At 38.8% G+C, this 14,106-nt stretch overlaps 1 protein-coding gene across 1 annotated transcript in view; it reads left to right on the top strand.

The window, feature by feature from the left end:
* LOC129750189 (uncharacterized) overlaps positions 1 to 14,106 on the top strand; it is a 383,780-nt gene that overhangs the window by 359,642 nt on the left and 10,032 nt on the right. The window lies entirely within an intron of this gene.

Below are 14,106 nucleotides of genomic sequence, written 5' to 3'. Positions count from 1 at the left end.
GACTCTTGAGAAAATTCTATGATTTAACCATCGATGAAAGTGTAATCCTGTGTAAACTATTAAATTAAAAGAACGAAAAATAAGAATAGCAGGTACAAATATATATTTTTTCAATTTTATCCATGCATTGTTTTAGCAAAAATAATCATATCATAAAATAAGTCACCAAGTTAAGATTCGAAATTGAGAGTTTCATATAAACATCTCTTAGATCAAAGGATAGTTGAAATAAAAAAAGCTATACAATGAATAAATAATAACTTAAAAGAAGAAACTCAATCAAATGAACCTGTTTCAAATCATTACTGTTGCGCAGGATCCCCCAATCTCATAATGAACTTAATGCAAGCTTAATGTAAGAAAATAATCATTTTTGTCATTTTGTTTATTTTAGAAGTAAATAACTTCCAATTATAAAAAAATCAGTCTTCAAAAGACAAAATTTTCAATATTTCATGTATAATTTATAAGCTCTTGGTCTATACTTAAAAGTTACTCTTATTTTGAAAACAAATGTACAATCATGTTCAGAAAAATGATTCAAAATACTTTGTTGTACTGTTTATAAGAAGAGATTTTCCTTCTAAAACATCGTCAGGTAGCTGCTGGAATACTTATATCCTCCGGTATCCTAGTGTAGATGAATAATTGTTCAATTTATACTCACAAATACGGACGGATTTATCCAGATGAAATATATTTCCAGACCCCATTCAGGAAACCGAAAAAAATGTTAAAATATGCAGGTACGACAAAAATTTAAATTTTACCCCTCATTCTTTCCATTGATGACGCAGGTAGATAATCTACAAAAACCAACGACTGTTTAAAGAGTTTTATTCAGGTCAAATCTTCTTAATATTCTTCCTTAAGTAGGAACAAAATTCCACCGCAATTTTCCAATCTATTCCGATAGGAACAAGAAATTATGGAGCTCAGTTCAAAGGAGGTAATCGTTTACGTTTTACTTGCCTTAGACCTCAATCTGTAATTAAGACAAATCAATGCAAATCGTTAACTGACATGCAAAACCAACATCAACGTCTCGTCGATGTCTACAATGCTGAGCTGAGCTGAGCGATTGATTCAATATTTATGACCGCTCAATCAATTCGATCAACCGACTGGCAAAGCAGCGACCATTAGCAACAATGTTGCCACGCCTAGAGCAAGCAGTTTGACATACGAGTAAATTGGTAAGTGAACGAGCCATCACCTATTCAAAAATTCTGTTTCAAACCACTGCCCACTGAATGCAGCCGATGTCGTTGATGAGCCATGGATTAACATAATCTGGAACTATTTGTTACCCTACCTAGCTATCGAATCGGTACGATACTAACGACAAGATGTTTGTGACTATCGAAGAACAACTTATCGAATGAGAGGCTGGTCAGTTAAACACAGAGTCCTCCTTTCAGGTGTCTTCTTCGTCCTGCACATCTGCAAAGTGTGAAGGTGACGATTTGTATTCTTTATCAGCCAATCAACTCAATTATGTGACAATCTCGGGAAGATAATTGACCACTGGCAGACGTCTGTCGCGTCGTCAATAGCTGTCATCATCTGGTAGATTGTATTGATCTTCTCCTTTCTAGTTAGTGGAAGATGCATGGTTAATTGTGCATGGTCATGGGATCGTGTAAAAATTGTTCGAATGAACGATAAGCTCTGGCTTTATAAGGCGATCAAAATTACATTAAATATCAATGTCCGTATTGAATAGCTTTACCTCTTAACTGGGTTTTATCAATATTAAAAACTGTCATGGTGAGAATTTATTATGATGTGGTTGGTTTTGGAGTTCATCTGTTACAGAATTCTCGTTTTTTCGCTTGTCGTGATTCTGCTACACCTAGGAGCATAACCTAAATGTCATAAAGTTGATTATGGAATTTGCACTGATAACACAAGTTTACAGCATTTTTGATCTAAGTAAACTGTACCTATAATTTGAAATCGGGCGCTGTATCCGAAAATGAAATTCAGAAAAATCTCAGTAGAACAGTTTTAGAGTTATTCTCCAAATATGAAATTTTGTCTATTCAAGTTTGAAACTCAAGCAACCTCTCCCCATGGTCAGATTGTTCTAAATGTTTCTATTCTATGATAAGTACACCGCGGTTCTTTAAATTATTCAAAAATGCAAAACTTACTGTTAAAGGGTGATACGGTCAAAATTTGGTCAATATCAACTTGACGTATTTCTTTCAATTTTGCATTTAAAAAACCTGAACACCCCTCATTTTGAAGATGTGTGTGTGTGTAGAATGTTGCTCCTATTTTGATTTTGGAATTCACTCTTCAGTTGTCAAAATGCCGTCCAAGGAAAAAGAGCAGCGTATCAAAATTTTGCTCGCGCATCGCGAAAATCCGGGCTACTCGCACGCAAAGCTGGCAAAATCGCTAAAAGTTGCCAAATCAACCGTTACAAATGTAGTTAAAGTGTTTGGGGGACGTTTGTCGACAGCCAGGAAGTCTGGATCGGGGGGAAATCGAAAACCGGAAGCCGCTGAAACGACAAAGAGAGTTGCCGGTAGTTTCAAGCGAAACCCTAACCTCTCTCTCCTACCTACCTACCTAAGGGTCCAGCGCCGATTGACCGGCGCATAGGGCTGAGATAAAAGATCTCCACTGCTGGCGATCCGGAGCCAGCGTCTTCACTTGCTGCCAGCCGAGGTTCTCGTCAACTGTGCGGATTTCAGCGGCTAGACTTCGCCGCCACGAGCTTTTGGGCCTGCCTCTTCTTCGATGCCCATCTGGATTCCAGTCAAGCGCCTCTCTGCAAATCTCGTTTTCATCTCTTCGCAGCGTGTGCCCAATCCATCTCCACTTACGTTCCCGAATCTCGATTTCTAGCGCCTTTTGATGACACCGGCGATGAAGTTCAACGTTTGAGATCCAGTTGCCAGGCCACCAAGCGCGGATGATGTTCCGCAGGCAGCGATTCACAAAAACTTGCAGTTTTCGCGTCATCACCGCATATGTGCACCAAGTTTCACACCCGTACAGCAATACGGATTTGACGTTTGAGTTGAAGATTCGGATCTTAGTTCGTAGAGAGATCTGGCGTGACCGCCAGATGTTTCGGAGACTCGCAAACGCAAATCGGGCTTTTCTGATCCGGGTTTCGATGTCCTTCTTGGTTCCACCATCAGGCGTAATCTGGCTACCAAGATACTGGAAGCACTCCACTGTCTCAACCTGTTGTCCAGCTACCACGAAATTGGAACGATTTTCTGTATTGATTTCCATCGACTTGGTCTTTCCGACATTGATTTTGAGACCTGCTGCCTTGGAGCTTTCGGTGAGGTCGTCTAGTTTGCTCTGCATGTCTTGTTGTGTTTGGGCGAGCAAAACAATATCGTCTGCCAGGTCAAGGTCGTTCAGTTGCTCCATGGTTGAAGGATTCCACGGCAATCCTCGGTTTGGTCTACAGTCAATCGATCCAGTCAAGATCTCATCCCTTACGATGAGAAAAAGCAGCGGTGACAAAATACATCCTTGTCTCACTCCAGCAGTTACCGGGATTGGTTCGGACAAGACACCGTCGTGCAAGACCTTGCACAAAAATGCCTCGTACTGTGCTTCGATGAGATGGACTAGTTTCTCTGGGACCCCTCGTCGTCTAAGAGCAGCCCAGATGTTTCCGTGGTTCAGTCGGTCAAATGCTTTTTCGAGAAGAGAGTCCTGGAATTCGTTGATTTGTTCCAGTATTATTCGTAGCGTTGTGATGTGGTCCACACATGATCGTCCGGATCGGAATCCAGCTTGTTGTCGTCGGAGTGTAGCGTCGATTTTCTCCTGGATCCTGTTCAGGATCACTTTGCAGAGTACTTTGAGGGTTGTACAGATCAAAGTTATGCCACGCCAGTTACCGCACTCTGTTAGGTCTCCTTTCTTTGGGACCTTTACGAGGATACCCTGCATCCAGTCGGCCGGGAATGTTGCAGTATCCCAAATGTCAGCGAATAGACGGTGCAACATTTGTGCTGACAAGGCAGGGTCGGCTTTGAGCATTTCAGCAGGAATGCAATCGATTCCAGGCGCTTTGTTGGATTTCATGTCCTTGATTGCCGCTTCTATTTCAGCCAGCGAGGGCGCTTCCGAGTTGACGCCATTAATGCGACTTACTGTGGGCGCCTCGAGCTGCGGGTTCTGTTGGCCATTGCTATTTGTAACTCGAAAAAGTTGATCAAAATGCTCAGTCCAACGCTTGAGCTGATCTGTTCGATCTGTCAGCAGCTGACCTGCTCGGTTTTTCAGCACCTCTCTCTCCGAGATGCCGCAAATAAGCTGGGTGTATCGTCTACAACCGTGCATCGAGCCAAAAAACTAGCCGGACTTACAAGAAGGAAGTGACTCCAAATCGCGATGATAAACAAAATACGACGGCCAAAGCGCGATCCCGGAGGCTTTACACGACGATGCTGACGAAGTTCGACTGCGTGGTAATGGACGACAAAACCTACGTCAAAGCCGACTACAAGCAGCTTCCGGGACAGGAGTTTTATACGGCAAAAGGAAGGGGAAAGGTAGAAGATATTTTCAAGCACATCTGTACCTGTGGCTTGAAAAGCAGCATTTTCATAGCTTCCGGGACTGTCAACCAAGAAATTTACGTGAAAGAGTGTTTGAATAAACGTCTGTTGCATTTCCTGAAGAAACACGATTGTTCCGTACTGTTTTGGCCGGATTTGGCATCTTGCCATTACGGTAAAAATGCCATGGAGTGGTACGCCGCCAACAACGTGCAGGTGGTTCCCAAGGACAAGAACCCTCCCAACACGCCAGAGCTCCGTCTAATTGAGAAATACTGGGCTATTGTCAAGCGGAACCTAAAGAAGACCAAAAAAAAACTGCTAAGGACGAGCAGCAGTTCAAGGTAAACTGGCTTTCTGCGGCGAAGAAGGTGGACAAGGTGGCTGTACAAAATCTGATGGCAGGGGTTAAGCGTAAGGCCCGGCAATTCGGATTTGGAAAAGCGGAAGTCTAACTGAATATTTTTTTCCTGAATTTTATACTAATTAAACTTGAAAAAGAAATTTAATTTCATTTTTTAAATAAACGATTTCACCGACTTACACGCCTTTTCTCTTGACCAAATTTTGGCCGTATCACCCTTTATAGTAAAGTAACCATAACTTCTTCAATTTTCAACCAATTTTTATAAATAACCACTTGAAGTTATATAAAAGAAAATCAGATTTCTTAAATTTTACTAAAACAAAATTTACACCAAAAAAAGCGTTTTTTATCATTTTTTCTATCATAAAGTCACTAATATCAACAATACTGTCGATCATACGCAAAAATGAAGTTAAGATGATTGATAGCAAATTTATTGACCATTAATATGCAAAAAAAATAATTTTAAATTAATGTTTTGCATTCCGAAATTTTTGAGTCTAAGTACAAGTACTTTTTTAATTTTTCAAAATTTCACATTTTCAGATAACTAAAATACTGTTTCTTCTGAGATTTTTTTGAATTTCATTTTTGGATTCAGCGCCCGATTTTACATTAAAAATAAAGGTCAGCTTATAAAGTTTTTTTTTTTTATTTTATAAACTAGTGTACTTAACGCGTTATATAAACGCAACCCTTTATACATCTCAAAGATGCTAAATTTGTAAAATTTGAACCATGCCAAAAAAAATCGTATATAGACCTTAAGAAGGCCTTGGACACTCCTAATTTTCATATATTACTGAAAAAATAGGAGTGCTATGGCATAAGAGGTGAGGCGAAGTGCTTGGAAGTTGATGTTCCACAAGGCAGCCATATAGGACCTTTATTGTTTTCACTGTACATCAATGATCACAGCAAATAACAGCTGCGGGGTATACCTACCTCTTCTATTTGCTGATGATACAGCCTTATTTTATCCTTAAACTGTCATAACGCTGTTATAACCAACATGGAAGAAGGTTTAAAACTCCTTCATGACTATTGTTCAGCTAACCTCCTGACCCTCAATCTAGCTAAAACAAAGTACATGATTTTTCACTCTCCCAGAAAAAAAAATGAACTTAATTGTGATCTCAATCTATCTAATGCAACTATAGATAAGATTACCAACTTCAATATCTAGGAATAATTCTAGACGAAACTCTTGTCATGGTTCTGCCACATTGATCAACTACAAAAAAAAATCGCGGAGTTTAATGGAGGGTGAATGGGTTTGTCCCACGTCATATTTTACTTAAACTTTATTTTGCTTTTGTACACTCCCGTTTATACTATTTGATAGCTGTTTGGGACAGAGCGTCATTGTTTCTTGTTTCTCGTCTAAAAAAAACCCTTCAAAACCGTAGTCTGAATACCCTATTCAATTTCCCTTTTCTCTACCCAAATTATACAATTTATTCTAATCGTTCTCACAATATATTTTGCCTAGAACTGAGGTGAACTTCATAAATTTGGCATTGGATTTGTCAAGTTTAACTAGTCGTCTGCTCTGCGCTGAGGACTGGTACATTCTGAAATTTATGTTTTACGTTATAATAATAAAGAAAACTATCTAACATTGCTAAAACCGGAAGCCGATTAATTCAAACTCCAGCTCTCATCAGGCTTTCGAGCAAATACAACAGTGTAAGAAATGCTTTTCCTGTTGAAAACCAATACCCTGAGATACTCAAAAATGACCTCAAATCGATTCAGACTACTGAACAGCATCAATTTGGTTCCCTAATTTTCGCTTAGAAACCAGTTGTTTCAAACAACAAATCCTCAAAAGTCAAACCTACAGGACCAGCAGGCGACGATGCCAACAATAAAACGCCATCCTTGTCGCCAACTCCGACGCCATCGCGACGGCCTGCCCAAATGGGTAAATCTGCTAGTCAGTTCTAATAGCTATCGCTAGAGCTGAGGCAGAAGCGCCAACAAAAACACATCCTACGTTCTTCGTTGTTTGTTTTCTCCGCTAATGCACTAATGGTTCTATGCGGTCATATATCATCTTCTTGTGTCATCTGAAAAGACAGGAATCGCCGCGGGAAATTGCACGGCGCTTTGCTTTCCAGTGAATGGGGTAACGTGACAGCGTTGACCTCTTAATTCGCACCACCCTACTTCATATAAATAATAATGGCAGCTCGTGGAAGAAATTGGATGCCGCCAACATCATCAACATCATTGAAACATTTCTGAAAGACACGCGTCTCTCCCGAACTCAACTAACGATGGCCAATCATTAGCTTTGCTTCTTCGAAAAACTAATTAGATCTCGTTCCGAAACAACATGCCAAGCCATATTGTCGGAAGAGATTGATCGCTTGAAAAGCTGACTTCCCTGCAAACGGACGACCTACCACGAGAAACGAAGAGCCCAGAGTGGACATAATTAATATTTTTCTAGCAAACCGCCCTCATTTAGCGTTCAATCAAAAGCTCGCGAATGCGCTAATCCTATTTGCACCTTCTTCGAGTCGAGGAAGAATCACCCGGACTGAATTGATGGATAACACCTTTCCACTTCTGACTGGTGACGGTCCATTCAACTGTCTTGTCGAATTGAAAAATCTCCATTTGCCGATTCGCTCGCATCTCGTCTTGTTTTCCACTGGAGTTGAACAACAGTTACATGGGCGAGCCTTCATTAGCATTCGCAGTTTTGCGCCACCTGTCTCGGAAATCTGAAGGCTAGAATTGTGTGGCGTTTTGCAAACGAAAAATAGCAGCTAGCTAGGTCACTAGTCATATATTTAAAAGAGATATCTCGGTAGGTAATTGTCACTGTTTGTACCGGAATTGGATGATCGGGGATTTTCGGGAACAATTGATTTACACTCAATTAACTGGACAAACTTATATTGGACGAATAAAAAACGCGACGGTTCGGATGGACAAAAATTTATTTTTAGCGACGATCAGACACAGAACAAAAGGATCAAACGGAACGAGTGTGTACTGATCAACAGTTTATTGGGTTCTGACTTTTACGTTGTGTCGTATGGGATGCGATTGGATGGGATGGGATGGGATTGCGTTGCGATGATTGTGCGATGAATTTGTGTTGAATTTCTTCAACTCAAAACAACAATCTGGCTTGCTGATCGCCATCTTCTTCAAGTATTTTTCCCAATTCTCAATTGTCGATTTGTCCGGGAGGGTGCCTGCGACTATCCACCCAAACACGGAGTTTTGCAGATACGGACCGTCATACATCAGCTTTAATTTTCCATCTAATAGCAGATTGAAGAAATGTTCTGCACCGATGATGAGATCGATTGTTCCTGGTTCCCAGAATTGAAGGTCGGCGAGATGAATGCTTCGCGGTAGCTGCCAATTTTCATAAGAAACTAGTGTAGCTGGAAGTGGTGCTGTCAACTCGGGCAGGATAAAGAATTTCATCGAAATGGGGGAAATATTTGAGACATTTGAACCAACGGATGCTTTCACCATCGTGTTTGATACAGCTTGCGATCTCCCGATGCCCTGTACGGTAAGGTTCTCTGCTACACTTCGTAGCCTAAGTTGTTGGCTGAAACGAGAAGCCATGAAGCAGAACTGAGAGCATGAGTCGAGCAATGCTCTGGCAATACGGGTGTTTACATATGAGTCCTGAAAACTAACAATGCAATGGCGCTTCAAGAATTTCGTACAATAAAAAGCTCGATGAAAAATATCACTACAAAATGGACACTTTACAATGGACGGAACTGCTGGCTTTCTAACCTCAACCGTGATCGGCTCATCACAGTTATCTGGCTCCTCTGGTTTCCGATGTGAAATAGATTCAAGCACTGAGCAATGCTTGCGTAGGAAGAGCATCAGGTCATCAAATAACGGAACTTCCTTTGAACTATGGTGTGTTTCCCACTGGCGCAGGGTGTGTTGATCCAAGCGGGAACACACCATGTGAACCAGAAGGGTGCTCCACTGGTCAGGTTTCTCTCCCACTTTTTGTAGCATCTGGAGGTTTCGCTCAAAATCGCGGATAAACTTGTTCAGCACTTCATAGCTCTCATGCCTCAGGGAATCGATGGAGAACAGTGAGTCTAAGTACGATTTTACCAGCAGTTTCCTATTTTCGTAGCGCTTTTCTAATGTCGACCAAGCCACCTCATAGTTTGCTGCTGTTATGTCTACTGACGCAATTGCTTGTAAAGCTTCATCTGTCACAGCCGAACGTAAATAGCAAAATTTATCTGTGTCGGAAAGTTGATTGCTTGAGTGGATGAAACTTTTAAAAGAGTCTCGAAACGTTACCCACTCCTTAGTTTTTCCACTGAAGAATGGCAGCTTGATTTCCGGCAGTTTCACTCTTGCCAAAGTTGAGGAAGCACCCGAAAATACAGATGTACTGGAAGCGGAAGTTTCGTTGATGGATTCACGAATTGATGACAACAGGTGTAAAAGTTTACTTTTCAGCTCACAGTAATCATCTGCAAACTGGACCAAAATTCTGACGTTCTCTTCCTCCCTTGCTTGGTTCAATACCACATTATAACTCAGCTCATCTTCAGTATCACACAGGTAGTCAGTAATAAGTTCTATTTCCGTACGCACTATTTTGAACTGTTTGTTAGCATATTCTAACAGTTCTAAACGAACACTTGCTAGCTCTGCGTTATCACTTCCAGTCAACAGAAACTGACGCACCGAGTCCAATGTTACACGCAGATTGCGTTCTTGCTTAACTAGCTCGCGTATATCACCAGGCATGTTCACAAGCAAGGAGGGTCCTTTCACTCACTAGTTTCACTTTCACTGTTTCACTGTTAGTACCGACTGTTTCTACTCAACGTCTCGAGCAACCGACTTGACAGGAATTTTATTGACTAGCTGATGTGCCACCAAAATCAGCGCAAACTCCAAACAGGCCGTGTTATCCAAAATCAGCCATAACTCATCTACTTGATTCGGAATATTATCCAAACCAGCGTTTAATTTCCAAAATTTTCTCGACCAACAATTCAACCAGGAAGGTGAAAAAACCTTATTCTAAGTGATGTGTGGGATTTACATGCGATCAATCACCACAGACCGTTAATCAAAGCAAATTTGTACTTCCCTGTATTCCTGTAGTCAAAGATGATCCAAGGGAACGGTTGACCAACGAACAGCAGAGTAAACAGCACGACCCAGAGCAGCAATAGGATGGATAACAGCAGAACCGGTGATTCCAGACCGGTACGGCACAGCAAACGGCAACTTAAGACCCACTTTTTGATACCATCCAAACAACTTGTTCGCGCCACCCGTCCACAGAATAACGATGTACGTTTTGTGCACAAATCTCCACGCTCAGCAGCGTGCTCACAGGTCAACGAACTGACACCGCTTGTCCAGCTTTTGTCCCAACTCATAAAGCACGACACACGACACAGGTCACTGCATTCCACGGCGGCTAATAAGTCCCGACATCCGGCTATCGAAGGACCAATGTTTGTACCGGAATCGGATGATCGGGGATTTTCGGGAACAATTGATTTACACTCAATTAACTGGACAAACTTATGTTGGACGAATAAAAAACGCGACGATTCGGATGGACAGAAATTTATTTTTAGCGACGATCAGACACAGAACAAAAGGATCAAACGGAACGAGTGTGTACTGATCAACAGTTTATTAGGTTCTGACTTGTACGTTGTGTCGTATGGGATGCTGCGCTAGCTAAATGATATGAGATGATTGTTATAAGAAAGGATCGATGAGTCTACTCTTCAATTGATGAAGCTGATTTACTGTAGGGTATGCAATGACCGGATTTTTGTTCTAACAGGCACTATAAACGAAATGTTGATAACACATTTTTTAAGCTGAAGAATATCGATATTTGTTGATGAATATACGGAGTCTTAATTATCCCCAGTACCTCCCAGTATCCCCCCCGCGAGAGTTGACTTTTAACTAGTCTTTCAATCGAAAAAAAAATCTCAACAACAAAATACACTTATGCCAGTTTATACAGATTATTACCGTGACTGCGGGTAGTGAAAGTAGTCATGCAATACCTCTCAAGGCACACAGCAGTGCAGTGGTGTCTATTGAATTTATTGTTTATCAATGCCAAAAGACATACCCCTGTTAAACAGCTAATAACTTTTTTGGCTAATAAGATACGAATTGACGGTCTTCGACAAAGTTGTTCAGCGGAAAATTTCCTTTGAAGAATTAATAAATTGGCACAAAAACCATTAGCAGGTTCGGTTGCACAGAAGAAACAAAAATGATGATGATTTTTCAGTACAAAATAGGGGAGAATGAGGATACTTGATCCCTGGGGATACTTGATTCCTTAGCTATATCTCGAAACTGGAATGTCTTACAAAGATCAAATGTTCTAGAAAAATGTGCCAAAATGAGCATAATAACAATGCTTGTAGTTAAAAAAAATTCAACAAAATAATTGTTTGAGTAATTGAACTTTGTTTGAAAAATTTCACAAAATGTAACTTGAAGATCTTTTTTCATCACTTTAAAATGTTCCTTACAAGGGAAAATTATGAAAAAAATATTTTTTCCAATGTATCTATCGTTCGAGCGTAAAATGAACTTCATAATGCCATATTTTCAAAGCAATGGAAAACTCTCAACTTTTTTCAGAAAAAGTTTTCTAAAATATTGATTATGGGTACAATTGATCCCCTAGAGTTGGGTACAATTGATCCCCCTTCCAAATGGCATATTCTTCTTCTGAATTGATCGTTATGATTGCTGATTACGAAATTACTAATATTCATCCAAAAACTAATATTTATCAAACAATTGTCGGAAGAAAAGAGAAAAAAATTATTAATTTTCTCTTAATTATAAAAATTAGCGCCTTTAAGTATGCAATGTTATTAGCGTTGAGACAAAGTTATATAATTTTCTTCTTATGTCTGCTATAAATTGTGAAATGAGAACAAACATGACCAAAATAGTTAATTATGATTCTATCTTGGGGTTTTGTTTGATTTTTATACAAGGATTAGGGCTTCCTGAATAAAAGATCAAGTCTTCTTCAATAGGGGATCAAGTCTCCCCTAACTTCAGAAAAATCGCAATTTTTTTACTCCCACGAAAATGCTTCTAGTTCATCAACGGGTTCAAGTATCGTTCTAATTTTTGGAGCATAGAAACTTGAAGTTACAAGCTGTCGGAAAATGTCAAAGACGGTGAGTTGCTAATTTTTTCCAAAAAGATATGGTGAAAATAAGAAAAGGGGATCAAGTATCCCCACTCTCCCCTACATATTCAATTTTCCCATACAAACCTAAAAGTCCGAATTTACTCATGTAAACGTTACTTAAAAATTCTGCAAAAAATCAAGGATGAGTTTTGGACCAAAATGAAGCTTTTTCGACCCCAGGGTTCACTGAAATGCCAAATATGAAATAAGAGAATATAAAAAAAAGTCAATCAAAAAAATCATTCGAATGAATTTAAAATTAGCTAAGATCGATGATTTTGGAACATTTTTGATGGAGAATAAGAGCTTCGTTTGCATTTGCCTGCAATTGCTGTGATGTACATTACATATATTTTTTACTAATCACATCAAACAATTAAAAAAAAATGTCATTGATGTTCCTTTTTTATCGTAATTTGCCTTTTAAGTTTTCTGTAGTATTATATATTTTTGAGATCGAAGGATAATCATGGATACGAAATCAAATCTATCATCAAAATCTATTATCAAATCGTTACTTTCAGAATAAAAGCAAATAAATGAATATAATAAAAAAAATAGAAAATTGATTTCAGTATAATATCTCAGATTTGGAATTCATTATTAGCCATAATTGAAAAATAAGTTATGAAACTCGAAAATAATATCATGAAATTTATATGTGTGCGTGTCTAATATCTTAGTGCCATTAAACATAATATAAAAACATAATATTCAAATCATATTTTGAATTTTGTTTCCGAACTCAGCTGAGTTTCAAGGTCCACACCAATCATACTGTCAATATTGTTTCCAGATCATTCACACAATGATAATTTTAATTAAAAGTGGTTATCTAGTTTCAGATTAGTTCAGTTGATTATTTCATTTGCAATTGCCTTAAGGCACTTTTTGTTGCTTTATGCTATCAGAATCGCAGATTCAAGTTGTATCAAAGAATATGGAAAAAGTTGAAATAGAAAATGTGTGAAAAAAGTTTATTTTTTCTCCAATTTTGATTTTTTTCAAAATACCTCAAGTTTCGTCCAATGAGATCAAATTGAAGGTAAAGGGGCAGTGTGCAGTTTCTAAAACAACCGACTGATAGCTCTTTTTATTGATCGATTTTTGAAATTTTGTAAAATCACACCATCACAAATCACAAACAAAAAATCTTGGGAACTGTCGGAAACTTGAAAAAACAGTTAACCCTTTCCTGCCCACGAGGTTTTTCACGTTTTAAAAAAACAACTTAAATTTCCAACTAAAGTTCTCGAACAAAAGACTTTTTTTAGGCTACTTTATGAGATCCATTAAATAAATTTGGGGTTAGAGGTGGATTATATATGCTTCATTGGGAAGATGACAACACATAGAGTGCGAATGAAAAACAAAAAATAATGGCAAAATACATGGAATTTCATCACCTCATTGATCACAAACTTAAACAATCCTATTTTGTAAAATACTTCTTTGGTATACCTATCCCTCATAAGTCTAGTTTTTGAAATTTTTGAAATTTTCATTTTTGCCTTGAACAATGGCCGCCATGATACTTTTCGCCGTAAAAACAAAACATGTCGTTTTTCGAAAAAATCACGAACTTTTGCAAGTATTTCGAGACATGTGGTCATTTTAGCAGATGATTTTGATTTTCATGAGTATTAACAAAAAGCTTCACAAGAAGAAAATTTATATGTTTTAGTTTTATTCTAAGTAAACCATTATTTGACTTTGCTTGTATAGGCAATCTTTTGCACGTAGTATCCTTATTTGAGAATAATTATTAAAACTTGTCAATCTGCCAAGCAAAAACTAGTGAATCGATTTTCTTAAAATTTTGTGCAATGATTTTCGCTCATATCTGCACATTAAGTGAGTAAATGGTGTTGATCCAAAGAGCCCAGATCAAATACAGGCTTTACAAAGTTGTGGATCAGTGTAGGTACTTGATATGAATACAGGGTCCGGAAATCCCAGATAATGGCTTCACTTGA

The sequence above is a fragment of the Uranotaenia lowii genome, chromosome 2 (genome assembly GCF_029784155.1).
Source record: "Uranotaenia lowii strain MFRU-FL chromosome 2, ASM2978415v1, whole genome shotgun sequence".
In the NCBI taxonomy this organism is placed as follows: domain Eukaryota; kingdom Metazoa; phylum Arthropoda; class Insecta; order Diptera; family Culicidae; genus Uranotaenia; species Uranotaenia lowii.
Note: the sequence above shows the minus strand (reverse complement) of the source record. Positions and strands in the feature narration are given on the sequence as shown.